Raw genomic sequence first — 13,237 nt, forward strand, 5'->3', positions numbered from 1 at the left:
CCCTGTCCTCTGACTCATTTACCACACTGATTTGTCACAATCCCAGAGTGGCTGTGACTTCTCTGCCTAAGACAGGCCTTCGCTGACCCCTACCTCATACCATAAACAAAAATCAGTTCTAAGAGCGCTTGTGAATCTAAATATAAGAGATAAACAGGGAGGCTTCACAATGATAGCGGAGGAAATCCTCTTCGTGGTCTTGATCCAGACAAAGAATTCTTAAGAAGGACATAAAAAGCATTGTCTAGGCCAGAAAGGTTTTCCAAATTGGACTGTATTACTATCAAGAACTTCTACCTATCAAAAGTAACCACTAAGAAAGTCATTGAGGGCGCGGAGGAGGAGAAATAGTTTTAATGTAGGCATTCAGGCAAGAACGTGTATGTGCAAAATGCAAAAAGAACTACGAATCGTTAATAAAACGACAAAGATGTAAAAAGGAAATCCACAAAAGAAAACATTCGAAAACCTAGGAGGCATATCACAGGAGTTTCACTTTGTTCATCCTTAGGACACTGCAAATTAGAGCCACTCTCTAAGATGTCACATGTACCTCCGAGAACTGCTGGAAATTGCAACTCAGGTCCAGGTAATAGCGTGTGGGGTAAAGAGCAGAGCGCCCCCTACCTGCCGGTAAGGGAAAAAGGTTCGTCTCTGGGAAACCGCTTGAGGATGTCTAGTGAGGCTGGTTATGCTTATCCTTCAGGGCCCCTCAGGCCAGCAGTCTTGTGGAGAGCCTCAAACCAGAAGCAAGCTAAATGTCACCAAATGCAAAAAGGATGCATATGGTCAACTTTGCACAACGATAAGGGCACAGAAAACAGAATGAGGGAGGACAAGCCAGGGTTCTGCTGCTTGTACCCACCTGCAGCATCCGGGCCGCACTGCACAAAGCAGACAGACCCAGGAGAGCAGAATGTCTCCATGCCGTCTAGGTACGATTCAAGAAGAGATGCGGTTCCGTATGAGGACGCACCCAGAAGAGACTGGGGGGCGGGCACTGCTCCTGGCAGGAGTGGTCTTTGTGTTGCCAGGGAGGGTGATGACATGGGGCGACCAGGCAGTGAAGACTCAGAGAGCACAGCGCTTACATTTCCTGTAGTTTTCCGAATGTGAGTTATGCTTCGTTTCTATTAACATCTGCTTAAAAATAGAAGAAAGGTCATACCCTAGCCACCTACTGTCCCCATAGCCTGTGTTATTGTCCTTCTGCCCCCTACATGCTGCAGGACTCTGGGCAAGCTACTCCAAGCATCTGTTTCCTTCCCTATGAAATGAAGTGGGAATGACAGTGATGGAAGGTGCTACCGCTGAGAGGTTGCTGTGACAGTCACCTGAGATTGAGATAGTGTCTCCGGAGCGCGTGAGCTTAGATCAGGCTCCTGGTGGATTTCTACATTCCCCGGCCCTTGCCACACTCTGAGAGCCTCTCAGCTGTATAATCCGTCTCCCTGGCTAAATACAGACTGGCGGGAGCGGGGCCTCACCAGCCTTGCCCCGGCCCCCGTGCCCAGCTCTGGGCTTGGCTGCTGCAGTGTTGAGTGCGTAATCAGCACTGGCTGGGCAGGGTGTCAGGGACTCTTGAGGAGAAGCCACCCCTGGGAACAGGCAGCAAGGGGGTCATTTCTAACTCAAGATCTGAGGAGGAGGAAAGGTCCACATCGCTTCAGGTGGAAGCAGGGCCCCCTGGGCCTCCACTTACTTATCCAGTGCCCAGGGAGGGCTACTGCCTCAAAGCAAGACCTGAGGGCTCCACCAGAGGGGAAGAGGGGACACAGAGAAGCCAGCACCTCCTTGAGCCCCCAGGCAGAGGGCTCTGGTACTCCCTTGCTGAGAATCTTGTCTCAATGGCTCTCCTCCACCTGGGTGGGTTGCTGTTTTGAGAAAGTTAGTCCAAGACCACCAAAGCCCAGAAGAATGCCCTGAAAGCACCGCAATGGATGACAAGGGCCTCTGTCCCATTCCATCAATGTAGCCTGGTACTTACTTTACTGTTGAGACCCCAACTGGCGGTGATCCATGGTCAAAGGCAGGGCCTCCCACGGGACTCCAGTCCTGCCCAGAGCAGCAGGAGGGTGTACAGGTGTCCCAGGCACTGAATTCTGCCTGGGGAAGCAAGCAGGGGATGCTGTAAATGCATCCCCACCTATCCCAGGAAGCTCTGTCTGACAGGACATAATAATCTGTCACCATGGGTAGGCGGGGAGGCCAAAAGTCTCAGTGTATTAAAGGAAAATTTTAATTAGTATGTAAATTCAACTCACAGCATTAAAATGTCATTTGCTAAGTAAACGTTGCTGTACTCCGAGTTCAGGTATTTATTTGATCCAGTCCTGCCAAGGTGCCTTTGTGGGTTTCCTGAGTGTGTAATAACAGCATTTCAAAAACAAAATGAAATCCTCCCTCCGTTACAATGCGCCCGGGGTATGGCTGCACTGCCAGGGATGTGACTGGAATATTTTAAAGAGACAAGTCGCTGGTAGCCCCACACACGTCCCTTCCTGCCTGCCTGCCTGGTGGAGCTGAGGAGGAGATCCCCTCACCCTGAAATCCAGCTACTGAGCATCGTCGCTCCCCAGGAGCAAGAGCCTTGGCCTGGGACCCCAGGGTGATGTCAGGTATCTGTGACAAGCGCCCGGGCTTCAGTCGAAGGGCAGACAATCGAAAGGATAGGTCTTGTAGCATCCACCTGCGGAAGCCAGGAGGCGGGCAGATGACCTGCAGCTACACTTTCTTTAATTCCAAGGTAAGTATTAGCGTTCCTCTAAAGAGCGGGCATCACTGTCCAGCCCTGTGATGCACTCGAACGCCCCCACTGCAAGCAAAGTGCATTTGGAACATTATCCAAGCTTCCGTGAGCTGTCCGTGTGTGTCTGTGTGTACATAGCCTGTGCCACCAGCCTCTGCTGCCCGCAGCCACACGGCTAAGCCATTCATCTTGCAGTAGTGCCTGGACTGTGAGTGTGCCAACCCCTGCCACACATTGTATGTGGCACTATGAGTGTGCATGTGAGTGTGCCCGCGAGTGTGTGCCAGGGGCAGTTCTGCTGAGCCCCCAGTCACACAGTGGGAAGCCCAGCAGCCTCCTGTCCTGGAGTTCTCCCCCTCTGGCTGCCAGGCACAGCTGCCCAGGATGATGGGGGGCAGCTTTGCGCTGCACAGGGCTGGAAGTTGCCTCCAAGTGGCCTGTCATTCTGCATGAGACCTTGATTCTGGGATCACCTCCCCCTGGTGCTGCACCTGACCCCATGCGCTCCACCTCCAAAAGGCACCTGCACATCCAGGTGGCCACGCCCTGAAACCCAGGTGTTTCTCCAGGGCTCGTCTGGGGGCACAAGTGGTGCAGAGAGAGTGGTGTGGGAGGAGCCAGGAGGAGGCGAGAGAGGAGAGGCAAGTGTGGTCTGATGGAAATGGGTCATTTCTGCCCTTTGTAGGCATGAAGTCAGCCCTTGACCTCCCGCCTGGGCTGACAGCTATTCCTGCCCAGGCGGAGCACGAGCTGCGCTGTGAAAACCCATACCTTTGCCTCCTGAATAAAATCCTAGTGGAGGCAGAGGCAAGCCTCCGTCACTCCCATTAAGCTCCACCACCTGCCAGGAGAATAACACACAGAGGCAGAGGCCCCAGGTTCCCCATGCTGCCTTTGGCTGTCATTGTCACAGCCCGCAGGAGGCACCAGGTAAGCACCTAGTGGGACGGCACAGTGGAGGCCTGGCCGTGCCACTCACTTGGAGCCTGGGCGTGCAGAGAAGGGAGTCACATGAGGGTCCTGAGTGAGGACGGAAGAGTGCCGCCCATACGACGCCAGCGGTGCAGCAAGCAGGTGACAGGAATGGACACCGAGTGCTCAGAGTGCAGCTTCCGGGAGACCAGGGTGTCTTCATCCCTCTCGCTCATCCGCTGTTTCGCTCATTTGCTCATTCACTTATTTCCTCATCTAATCCACAGGCCTGCACAGAGGACAATGTATGTGTCAGGAGAGAGGCGCCACCTTCCCTCCAGGAGCTCCTGGTCTGGGAGGGACAAGCAACAACAAACAGGTAGTCAAGCAATCAGCGAGGGCACTTTCAGATGACGACGAGTCCCACTGAGAGAATCCCGTGGCTTTCTACCTGTAACCGGTGATTGTAAATGTCCTCCCGGTCAGACCCACATAAAGTTAGATACTTCAGGTGGACCTGAAGGGAGTGGCAACCGGTCACCCGGATGTTCTTCGCATAGCTCCCCCACCCCCCCCACCCCCTGTCCCTCTCCAGCACCATGAGCTGCAGGCTGGAGGTGCATGCCTGCCAGAGCTCAGGAGGTGAAGCTCAAATGCCTGAGTGGTGTGTGGAGGCCTCAGAAATGGGCCCAGCACCCAGAGAAACACTGAGAAGGTGTCACCTGCGGACCAGGAGGCAGCTGGCGGCCAGGATGCACATCCGCCCTGGCTTTGATCTTGCCCTTCCCAGCTTCCAGATTTGCAAGAAATCAATACTGGTCACAGAGCCCTCCCACCCCACCCACCCTCGCCCTGGCTGTATTTGTTTTGGAAGCCGGATCTGGCTGACATTTGCTAAGAAGAGAATCAAAACTGCATTGGGGAAAAACTGTATGCATCAATAATTGAAAACCAGGTCAGAGGACAGCAACACCTACAGGACCTTCTCTGGGTAAATGGGGTCAGCACTGAGACCGATTTTAGGTAGCAGTTCCCTAGATGTCAATCCCAGCCTATCATCGCAGAGTTTAGGAAACTTGAGTGGCTTCCATGAACCAGGCCGTCCTGGGCAAGTGTTCTAATTCTGCTTTGTGCTGTAGATAAAATTGGGGGTGCCAGTTCTGAAATCTTTTGATACTCTTTTCAGTTTGAGGGGGTCACCTGACTATATTTAGCTTCCAACCATTCAAATTCCCGCTGCTGTGACCAAAGCCCTATGCGCAGTAAGAGTGCCGATCAGTCGTGGCGCCCCTGCGTTCCCAGGGCCCTGTCCACGTCCGTGCGGTGCTGCGCGGGAAGCTGGAGTCCCAAGACAGACGTGTGCTTTCCGTCAGCAAGTTGGGTGTCTCAACACCCGCCCACCCCTCATTGGGGCTCAGCCACAATCCAGGTCTGCGCCTGGCAGGCTGAGTGATTTTCAGGGTGATTTGGACGCTACCTGGTCTTGCCTTTGCTGCCATCCGTAGAACTTGATTGGTGGGCCACACGCCTTTTGGAATCAAGCACTGGGGGGCGAGGACAGCCACTCACTGCGCAGCCTGATGGTGGGAGGAGCAAGGCGCGAGCCTGCGCGCACAGCAGGACGGTGTGGCCTCCTTCCCTCCAGCTTCTGCATGCTCCTCCCCTGTGATGGGGAAGGGGAGGCGCAGTGGCCGGTCCCATGCACTGTCTCCACCAGCCTCTCTTCCCTCTCACCTCTTCCTCAATCGGAAACCTGCCTCCATGACTGAGGCTGCAAACAGCCACTCCTCGAGGACAGCTAAGGGAGGCCCTGCGGTGTCCCAGCCGAGGCACAGAGAGCGTGTCACAGTTACCTCTGATGCCTCTTAGGCTTCTGTGATCTATTCAGCGTCTAAGTTAGGGAGGCCAGATAAATTTGGATGCACAGTTAAATTTGAATCTCAGAAAAACAATGAATTTTTTTTAGCGTAATTATGTCCCAAATATTGCATGGGATATATCCTAAAAATTCTGTTCCTGAGCTAAAATTCAAATGTAACTGGGAATGCTGCATTGCTTGCTTGCTAAATCTGACAACTCCATGCAGAAAGTTTTTGACCTTGACCTGCACTTTTTTTCCAAGAATTGTCCTGGGTTGCTGGAGCCCTGGACCTCGGCGGCAGAGAGCTCCTGGCTGGAGTTCACTCGCCCAGCCCAGTTCTGCACCCTGACTCCTAGACAGAGAGAGAGGACTCGAAATCTTCATTTCTTCTTGGGGAGGCCCAAGGTCCAGGCACAGTGGATCGAGCGGGGCCTTGGCCTGAATCCTGCTCTGTCTGTCTTCCTCATTCCTCTGGGGGAACTCTTTCTCTTGGATCCTGCTAGGCGCTTTGTCTCTGGATTTTTCATGAAGAAGCCACTTGGCTGGCAGATTTATAGAATATCCCTTCCCCCACATAGGGGAAGAGACTTCTCAAGGGGCCTGTCCACCACCCTGCTTTGGATCTTGTCTGGACAGACGGGTTCTCTGGTCCTGGCAGCCTGCTGTAACCATAGCCCGAGATTTGGAGAGGCATGTTGCTCAGGGAAGTAACAGTGGACAGATGAGGGAAGACCGCGCCTTTCTAGAGTCACTGAGCTCGGGGCAGATCCTGGAAGTGCCCCGCTCCAGGCCTCATCTTCCTCAGTGCAGCCATCTGTGGCTCACCACAGCCCAGAGGGCCCCAGTGTTCAGCCGGAAGGCAGCCATGTGCCCAGTTCCCAGGCAGGAGGGCTCCTGGTACAAGCTGGCAGGCTCTGTGCCACAGACCAGGGCCAAGGACGCCTGTGCCAGGCTCATGTTCCCTTCTTTGTTCCTAGAAGCATCTTGACTTGAACCCCACCAGGTAAAGGTTCGGAGCACCCAGACCAGCCATGCCCCAGCCTGGTGGGGGAGCTCTGGAGACTACCACCAGCACAGTGTGGCTCCCAAATGTCCAAATGAGCCCCACCCTGCCCTAACGCAAGACACCCTAACATACCTCAAAATCAGTAGCACAGAATTTCCAACGAACATTTGTAAGGAAACAAATAATGTATTTTGCATCAAAAAGAAAATGGAAAAATTTGCTTTACCCAACTACACAAACAAAAGTAGAAGCTAATCAATGCTCCAAGAAAATAGGTATCGGGATATTTAAGGAAAAAAAAAGAACGAATCTTAGAGGAAAAAATGAGAGAAGACAATTATGTGACCAGGACAAAGAACAACTGCCGATTTAAGGGAGAGAGGCAGGCGTGTGCCATAAGCAGGAGGAGCAGCTTCAATGCTACCTGTAGTTCTAAATATAAAGAAAATGTTGGAATCCTTTGTTCTGAGCATTAACTTCCAAAGACAAAAGAGCTACCCAGTGGGAAGTCACCTCTCATCTACTTGGTGAAGGGGAAACATCAGTGCTTTCCTATGGAGCAGATGTATTGCAAATATTCTAGAAGTTTGTTATTTTTGACCTAGAAATTCCACTTCTAAATATTTTTGAGGGGTGGCTCAAAGACTTATCTGCATAAGTTATTTTTATGACAGCAATGCTGATAATGGAGGCGAAAGTAGGTGACACTGATGTCCAGGCCTCTGACAGGAAGCTTAATCTCAATTCATGCAAAGGAAGTGGAGCGGATGAAAGGGAACGATACCAGCCTGAGACCGCAGGATTGGAAGTGAACGTCAAGCATGAACTTAGGTAGCTCACTCTGCCCATGAGCTTGGCCTCCGCACTGTCACGTTTCCAAGGGACCCCCATCCAGAAAGACAGCAGTCACCCAAAGGACAAATAGTTATCAGGCCCAGAGAGAGGAGAGGCTTGGGGAAGGGCAGCCCTGGGGAATGCTGGGCTAGGATGTGGGTGCAGGACACAGGGCCCAGGGCCCAGAGCCAGTGATCTGCCTGGGTTTTGATGGAAAATTCCAATTCTACTGGATATTTACCATCTCGCTAATTAAGTCCTAAGGCAAGGCAAAAAACAAGACTCTGTCTCCGGAGGCCAGGTTCTCCTCATCTTGCTCTGGAAGGGGTCTTTGTGGCAGAGCTGTCTCCTCAGGACCCCAACTAGTTGCCTCTGACCCACACAACAAAGGACAGGAAGGCAGTGTCTCCTGAAGCCTTTTTCTAAGACAGAAGAAGAAGAGGAAGAAGAAGGAAAAGGAGGAAGAGGAGGAGAAAGAGGAGAAGAACAGGAAGAAAGAACAGGAGGCTTGCCAGAACCCCACTGCAGGGCCAACCCCCACCAGCCCAGGCAGGCCCATGTGGAGAGGCATCTGGAGGAAACGGCAGAAGAAGACCTGGGGGTGGGGGCTGGCCTTGCGCTAGCTGAGGAGGGCAGCAGGGTACGTACGGCGTGGCTCTGACCTCGCTGTAGCTGGAGCCCTGGGCCTTCCACCTCCTGCGCTCCCCTCTCCTGCCAGTCCAGCCACAAGGAAAGCAATTCCAAGACTACAAGCTGGTGCGTGAATTAGGGACCTGACACCCAAGGCAAAAATCCCTGAGTCACAGGCCAGAGCCCACACACTTGTGGTGACACCATGTGAGGCAGCCCTCAAAGTGTGTGCTGACAAGACATGGTGGGTAGAAGAGGGCATGTGTGGGATTTGGAGGGGCACACTGGGTGCACATGGGGCAGGATTTGGAGGTGCACATTGTGCCTACATGGAATGGGATTTGGAGGGATACCCTGTGTGTACATGGAGTCCCCAAGAGAGCAAACAGAAGCCCTTCATATTCAGAGAACCCTGTACAGACCAAGCAGGTGCCCAGCTCCCTAAATGTCTCCCCTGAATCCCATGCCAAGACTTGTGCTGGCACTGGCATTGTTCCATTTTACAGATGCGGACCCCGAGGCCCAGGAAGGGAGGGCCGTCTTGCCCAAGGTCACATGGCTGGGACTGAGAGAGGTCTGTCCTATTGAAATCCAGGGCTCTTCCAGGAAAGTCCACAGGAAATGGAGAGCTCTTGGGGGATCAGGCAGGGCAAGGTGTGGGCCCACTCTGGAGCCTCGTTCCTGGCTGTCTATAGGTTGCTGACCAGCCAAGGTGGGGCTCTCAGGCCAAAGATGTGGAGGCTGGGAATACTAAAAGTGGGAGGTGCTATCAGTTCTCCACAGTGCCCCCGACTGGGCCACCTGCTGGTTGTTAGTGTTGGTCTCCCCTGGTTGAGGGATGGACGCATGCTTGCTACCCACAGGCACATGACCCAGAGGCAGCCTGGGCACCCTGAGGGCAGGGCTGAGACACAGCCTTTCCCTGGAGACTAAGAACAGAGCGAGGAACAGGAATAGGGACAGAGCAGAAGGGGAACATGATCTCCACTCCTAACAGTGCTGAACAGAGAGGACAGAGTCTGCACCCGCCTAGGCAGAGGAACTGTGGGGTCCTCATGTGTCTTCCCAGGTCAGGAGAGGGCAGCTGCGCTTGTCTCCTTGAAGCCCTGCCTCATGGAGGGCCTGCGTGCTGGGGTTGCCCCTGAGGCTCCTTCGTGTTCCAGCAAGCTGCTCTTCAGGGATGGTGCCGGGTCACGTGCCCCAGCGTGCCCCCCTCCACACTGCACTCAGCTGCCCAGCTGGGACTGTGCTGTCACCATGCTGCTAATGCACAAGGCCCAGGGCCTGTCCTTAAGCCTCAGTCACTTTTCTGGTCACTGTGACAAAATTCCAACACCCAAAATAAAAGGAGCAAAGGCTTATTTAGCTCCCAGCGTGTAGAGGTTTCAGTCCTAGCTGGGTGGCTCCAAGGCAGCGTGGCGCAGCTAAGGAGACACAGCCATGGTGAGCAGGAGGCAAGAGGGTGCAGAGCGGCAGAGTCGCAGGCAGCAGGCGGCAGGCAACAAGCCACAGCAGCACCCCTCCCGAAGGCCCAGCAAGGCTAAATGCCCTCAGGGTGGGGAGTGCTTCCACCAAGGAAGGTCTTCGCGTTACCTACCCCCAGAACTATGTCAGACTGCTGAGTGGACTAATTTGGCAATTACACATCCATGATGGCAGAAGGCAGCAAAGCAAGCAAGGAAAAGACAAGCCTTCCTGTCTTTTCTGTTATATCCGGGCTGCAGGGAAGAGTCGATACCAGACCAACTGAGGGACTAATTCGGTGAGCACACGCCCCTGGTCCCAGCATCACACACTCTAGATAGAAGCACTCTGAACAGGAGGCTTTAGGAGGACAGCCAGACACAAGCCACAGCACCCTACCTCTCTCTGGCCCACATCACACAAGTTGACTCTAGTCTGTCCACTTGAGTCCCTCTCCTTGTCCTCTCCCTGATCCAGCCATTGTCCCCTGGATGACAATTAGGCCCTTCCACAGTCTAAATGGCAATCAGAGGCCCAGGCTGAGGGTATTTCTGACCACACCAGAGCAGCCTAGGAGTCTTCACAAGGGTACCCACTGGACACCAGCCTGGGCTCCCAGTCAAACGCAGCCTTCACACCTTGAGGCCCCATCCCCACCCCAGCTGAGTCAGCCCCTTGTCCTGTATCCTCTGGCTGGATTCAGTTTCCTGCAGGCAAGGACGGCATCTACCTTCCCTACTGCACTGTCTCGCGTGGCCCCGAACGTCAGGGCTTACCCATATCCATTTAACTAGCGCTGACAGCTCCCATTCACTGAGCATTTATTTATGCACAAAGCTGCTCTAAGAAATGCCCACATCTGATTCGTCTCACTGACTTCCCCTAGCAGCCCAGAGGAAGACCATTTGTGCACAATTTACGGGCAAGAATGCTCTGACGGGCAGACTCTAGCCTTCCCAGAGCTACACGACTGAAAGATTGGTCCCAGAACTGCTTTTATCCCTTAACTCAGTCCATGGGTGCGTGTGAGTGGGAAGCTCAGTCTCGCTCCAGCTTTGCCCCGACCCGGCCTTGGGCACCTTCCTCTCCTCTCCACCCTCAGTCTCCCCTGCAGACTCTTCAAGTCCTTTCGTGTCCCCCTCACCAGCCTTTCCCCTGGCAATCACATTGTGCTAGCCTAGTGCCCTGAGGAAGCCTACGTCCAAATCCAGCCACCCCAACGAAGAGCCCCAACTAAGCAGATCCCGCTTACTTCTGGCCTTTTATTAGTTCCAAGTGCCATGACCCTTAGGAACAGATTGTGCCAGGAGCCATCTGGAGACCAGGGAGAGGGAGGACATGGAGGAGGGCTGGGGGGCCCGAATTTTGCTTGCCAGGCACTTTGGTTCCTCTATTCAATTTGCAACCAAGTTCTTGGCATGGCGTGTTCTGTAGACAGCCCGTGGACAGACAAAAACTATTTGTGGCGCTCAGTTCATCGGAAAAGACATGCATCTCCGGGACACAAGTCAAACCTCTGACCGCCAGCCCAGGGCGTGTGACCCTGTGGCCTCCACAAGTTGCTGCTGTCTCCTGGTACTGCGATGGCTGCATTTCTGGGGGCACAAGGACCCCAGGAACGACAGCCCCCGGGTGTGTGGTCTGTCTCCCACAGGGCCTCATGTCATGCTGGTGGTCTGGCGCCCTGAGAAGTTAGCCTCCTCCGAATGCTGGGTTACTTGTGGTAACCCAGCAGAAGCTTGCTGGCAGCCTTGTTCGACCCAGTTCTCCCCTTCCTGCCTGCCTGCAGTTCTCAAGAAAAACTGTCCAACGTGCTGGTATGCAGCATCCTCAGAAAGGGAAGGCCAGCGGGCTCTGCCCCAGTCCCCAGGCAGCCTGTCCTGGGAGTCCTGCGGTCACAGGCCGTTGGCCCCGCTGGGCTGCTTCGCTGGGCTCCAGCCCCACAGTGCAAGCAGCCTCTTGCAGCCCAGACAGCGTGTGTTCAGGGAGCTCTCTGAGCCCGGCGACAGCTCTGGATGAAGCCAGGCTTCAGCTACCCTGTGCTGCTTGTCGTAAGTCACAGATCTGCCACAGGTAACTTGCTGCTTATGACTGTACGCTGTGTCACCCACTCAGACAAGTTGCTATCTGTGTGTGGACGGCAGGCTTCACAGTGGCAGCTTAAGAGATGCAAGTTCCAGTCTGTCTGGCCCGGAGCTCTCCGCAGCACGCGAGCCCCAGCAAGGACCTTTCCATTTTTCTCAGGGCTCTTCAAGCTAGTTTTCTCCATTTCCTCAGGAGGGATACATCGCTTACTTGAGCCTTATTACTCTCATGAGCAGATTCTGTACATCAGTAGCTGCTACACACATCGGACAAAGAATTTTTTGTGCAACCTGTGAATGCCTTTGTCTGGAAAGTTTTTCTGCGGCAGAGTCAGAGGAATTGCCTTTCATGGACTGCCATCACCGCAATGAATGGGCGCTCATGAAGCCAGGGCTGCACTGGGAGCCTGGAGCACTTGCACCAACTTGAAGTGGCTTCAATGACCAGCCAAGAGGACAGAGTGACATCCAGACCAGGCAGAGAGATGAACTTCATTATTCATTGCCGCAAAATTTCAGTACCACAGAATTAGGCAATGGCACTGCTTTCCCTAAGAGCTGGGCTTGGCTGGTCGAAACTGATCTTAATTATTCTAGTGACTAACTAGAGCCTGTTATTTATATTAGCTTTGAATTTTTTTAAGTGACTTATATTGACCCAAGGTGAACTCCCTAGCACATTAGTAGAAATATCTGTAGGATTCTATGTGAAAATAGGGAATGTTACTAAGCAGGGGAAAGGCAATAAGGAAAGAAAAAAGCAAGTTTGCACTGGGGTGATGGCTCAGTAGTCTAAGTGCCTGCTCGGCAAGTGCGAGGACCTGTGTTTGATCCTGGTACCGCGTGCTGTGTCAGCCTCAGAACCTGGAGTGGTGGCACAGGCCTGTAATCCCAGCACTGAGGAGACTGAGACAGGAGGATCTCTATGAGTCTGAGCTCCACAGTGAGATCCTGTACCAAATAAATAAAAGATTTAAATTTCTTTTTAAAACCCCACATACTTTAGGTGTTTCACAGATGTCACTTAACCATTGAATTCTTGCTGGAAGCTAAGAAATCTCTCCCCTTGGGTGTGAAGATTGTGCGGTGTGGATGACAGATTGTATGATAGATAGGTCTTGCGTCCTGGGTTTCAGTAAAGTGGCCCCAGCTCCCTGAGGAGGAGGAAGCTGGGTAACAATGTCACTATTCCAGAAATAGGGAAAAGGACTGAGCTTAGGAATCTCAGGGTTTGGGCTACAACCTGGTCCATCTGTGGAGGTAGGTGGGGGTTCTGCCCAGGAAGGAGGAACGAGAGGCCCAGGGTGAGGCAGGAGATTTGGTCATAGCAAACCAGCTGGGCAAGAGGGCCTAGCCTATCAAACATGGAGATCCAGGAAATGTGCAGAAAAACAGTTCCCAAAGCATGGCACCAGGAACCGATCAGAGAGTGTGATCTTCAGTTCTCTTGAGAACTCACACAGCTTTTTGCTAGGCTGGCCTCGGTCTGACTGAAGCCTGAGGAGTGGGAGCCACTGAAGAGGCCGCCATCACGCTTCAGCCGGTGAGCTTCCACAGCGCTCTCCCTGCTCTCGCCCTGTAGACGGTTCTTCTCTTCCTATTCTTAATTGGCCTGTACTCACTCTGCAGAGCATATTTCTTTTCCTACCTTTAATAAATGTAAAACTTCACTACCTGTTGTACTTGTTTTGCCAAAT

The sequence above is a fragment of the Octodon degus genome, unplaced genomic scaffold (assembly GCF_000260255.1).
Source record: "Octodon degus isolate 3935 unplaced genomic scaffold, OctDeg1.0 scaffold00077, whole genome shotgun sequence".
Classification (NCBI taxonomy): Eukaryota; Metazoa; Chordata; class Mammalia; order Rodentia; family Octodontidae; genus Octodon; species Octodon degus.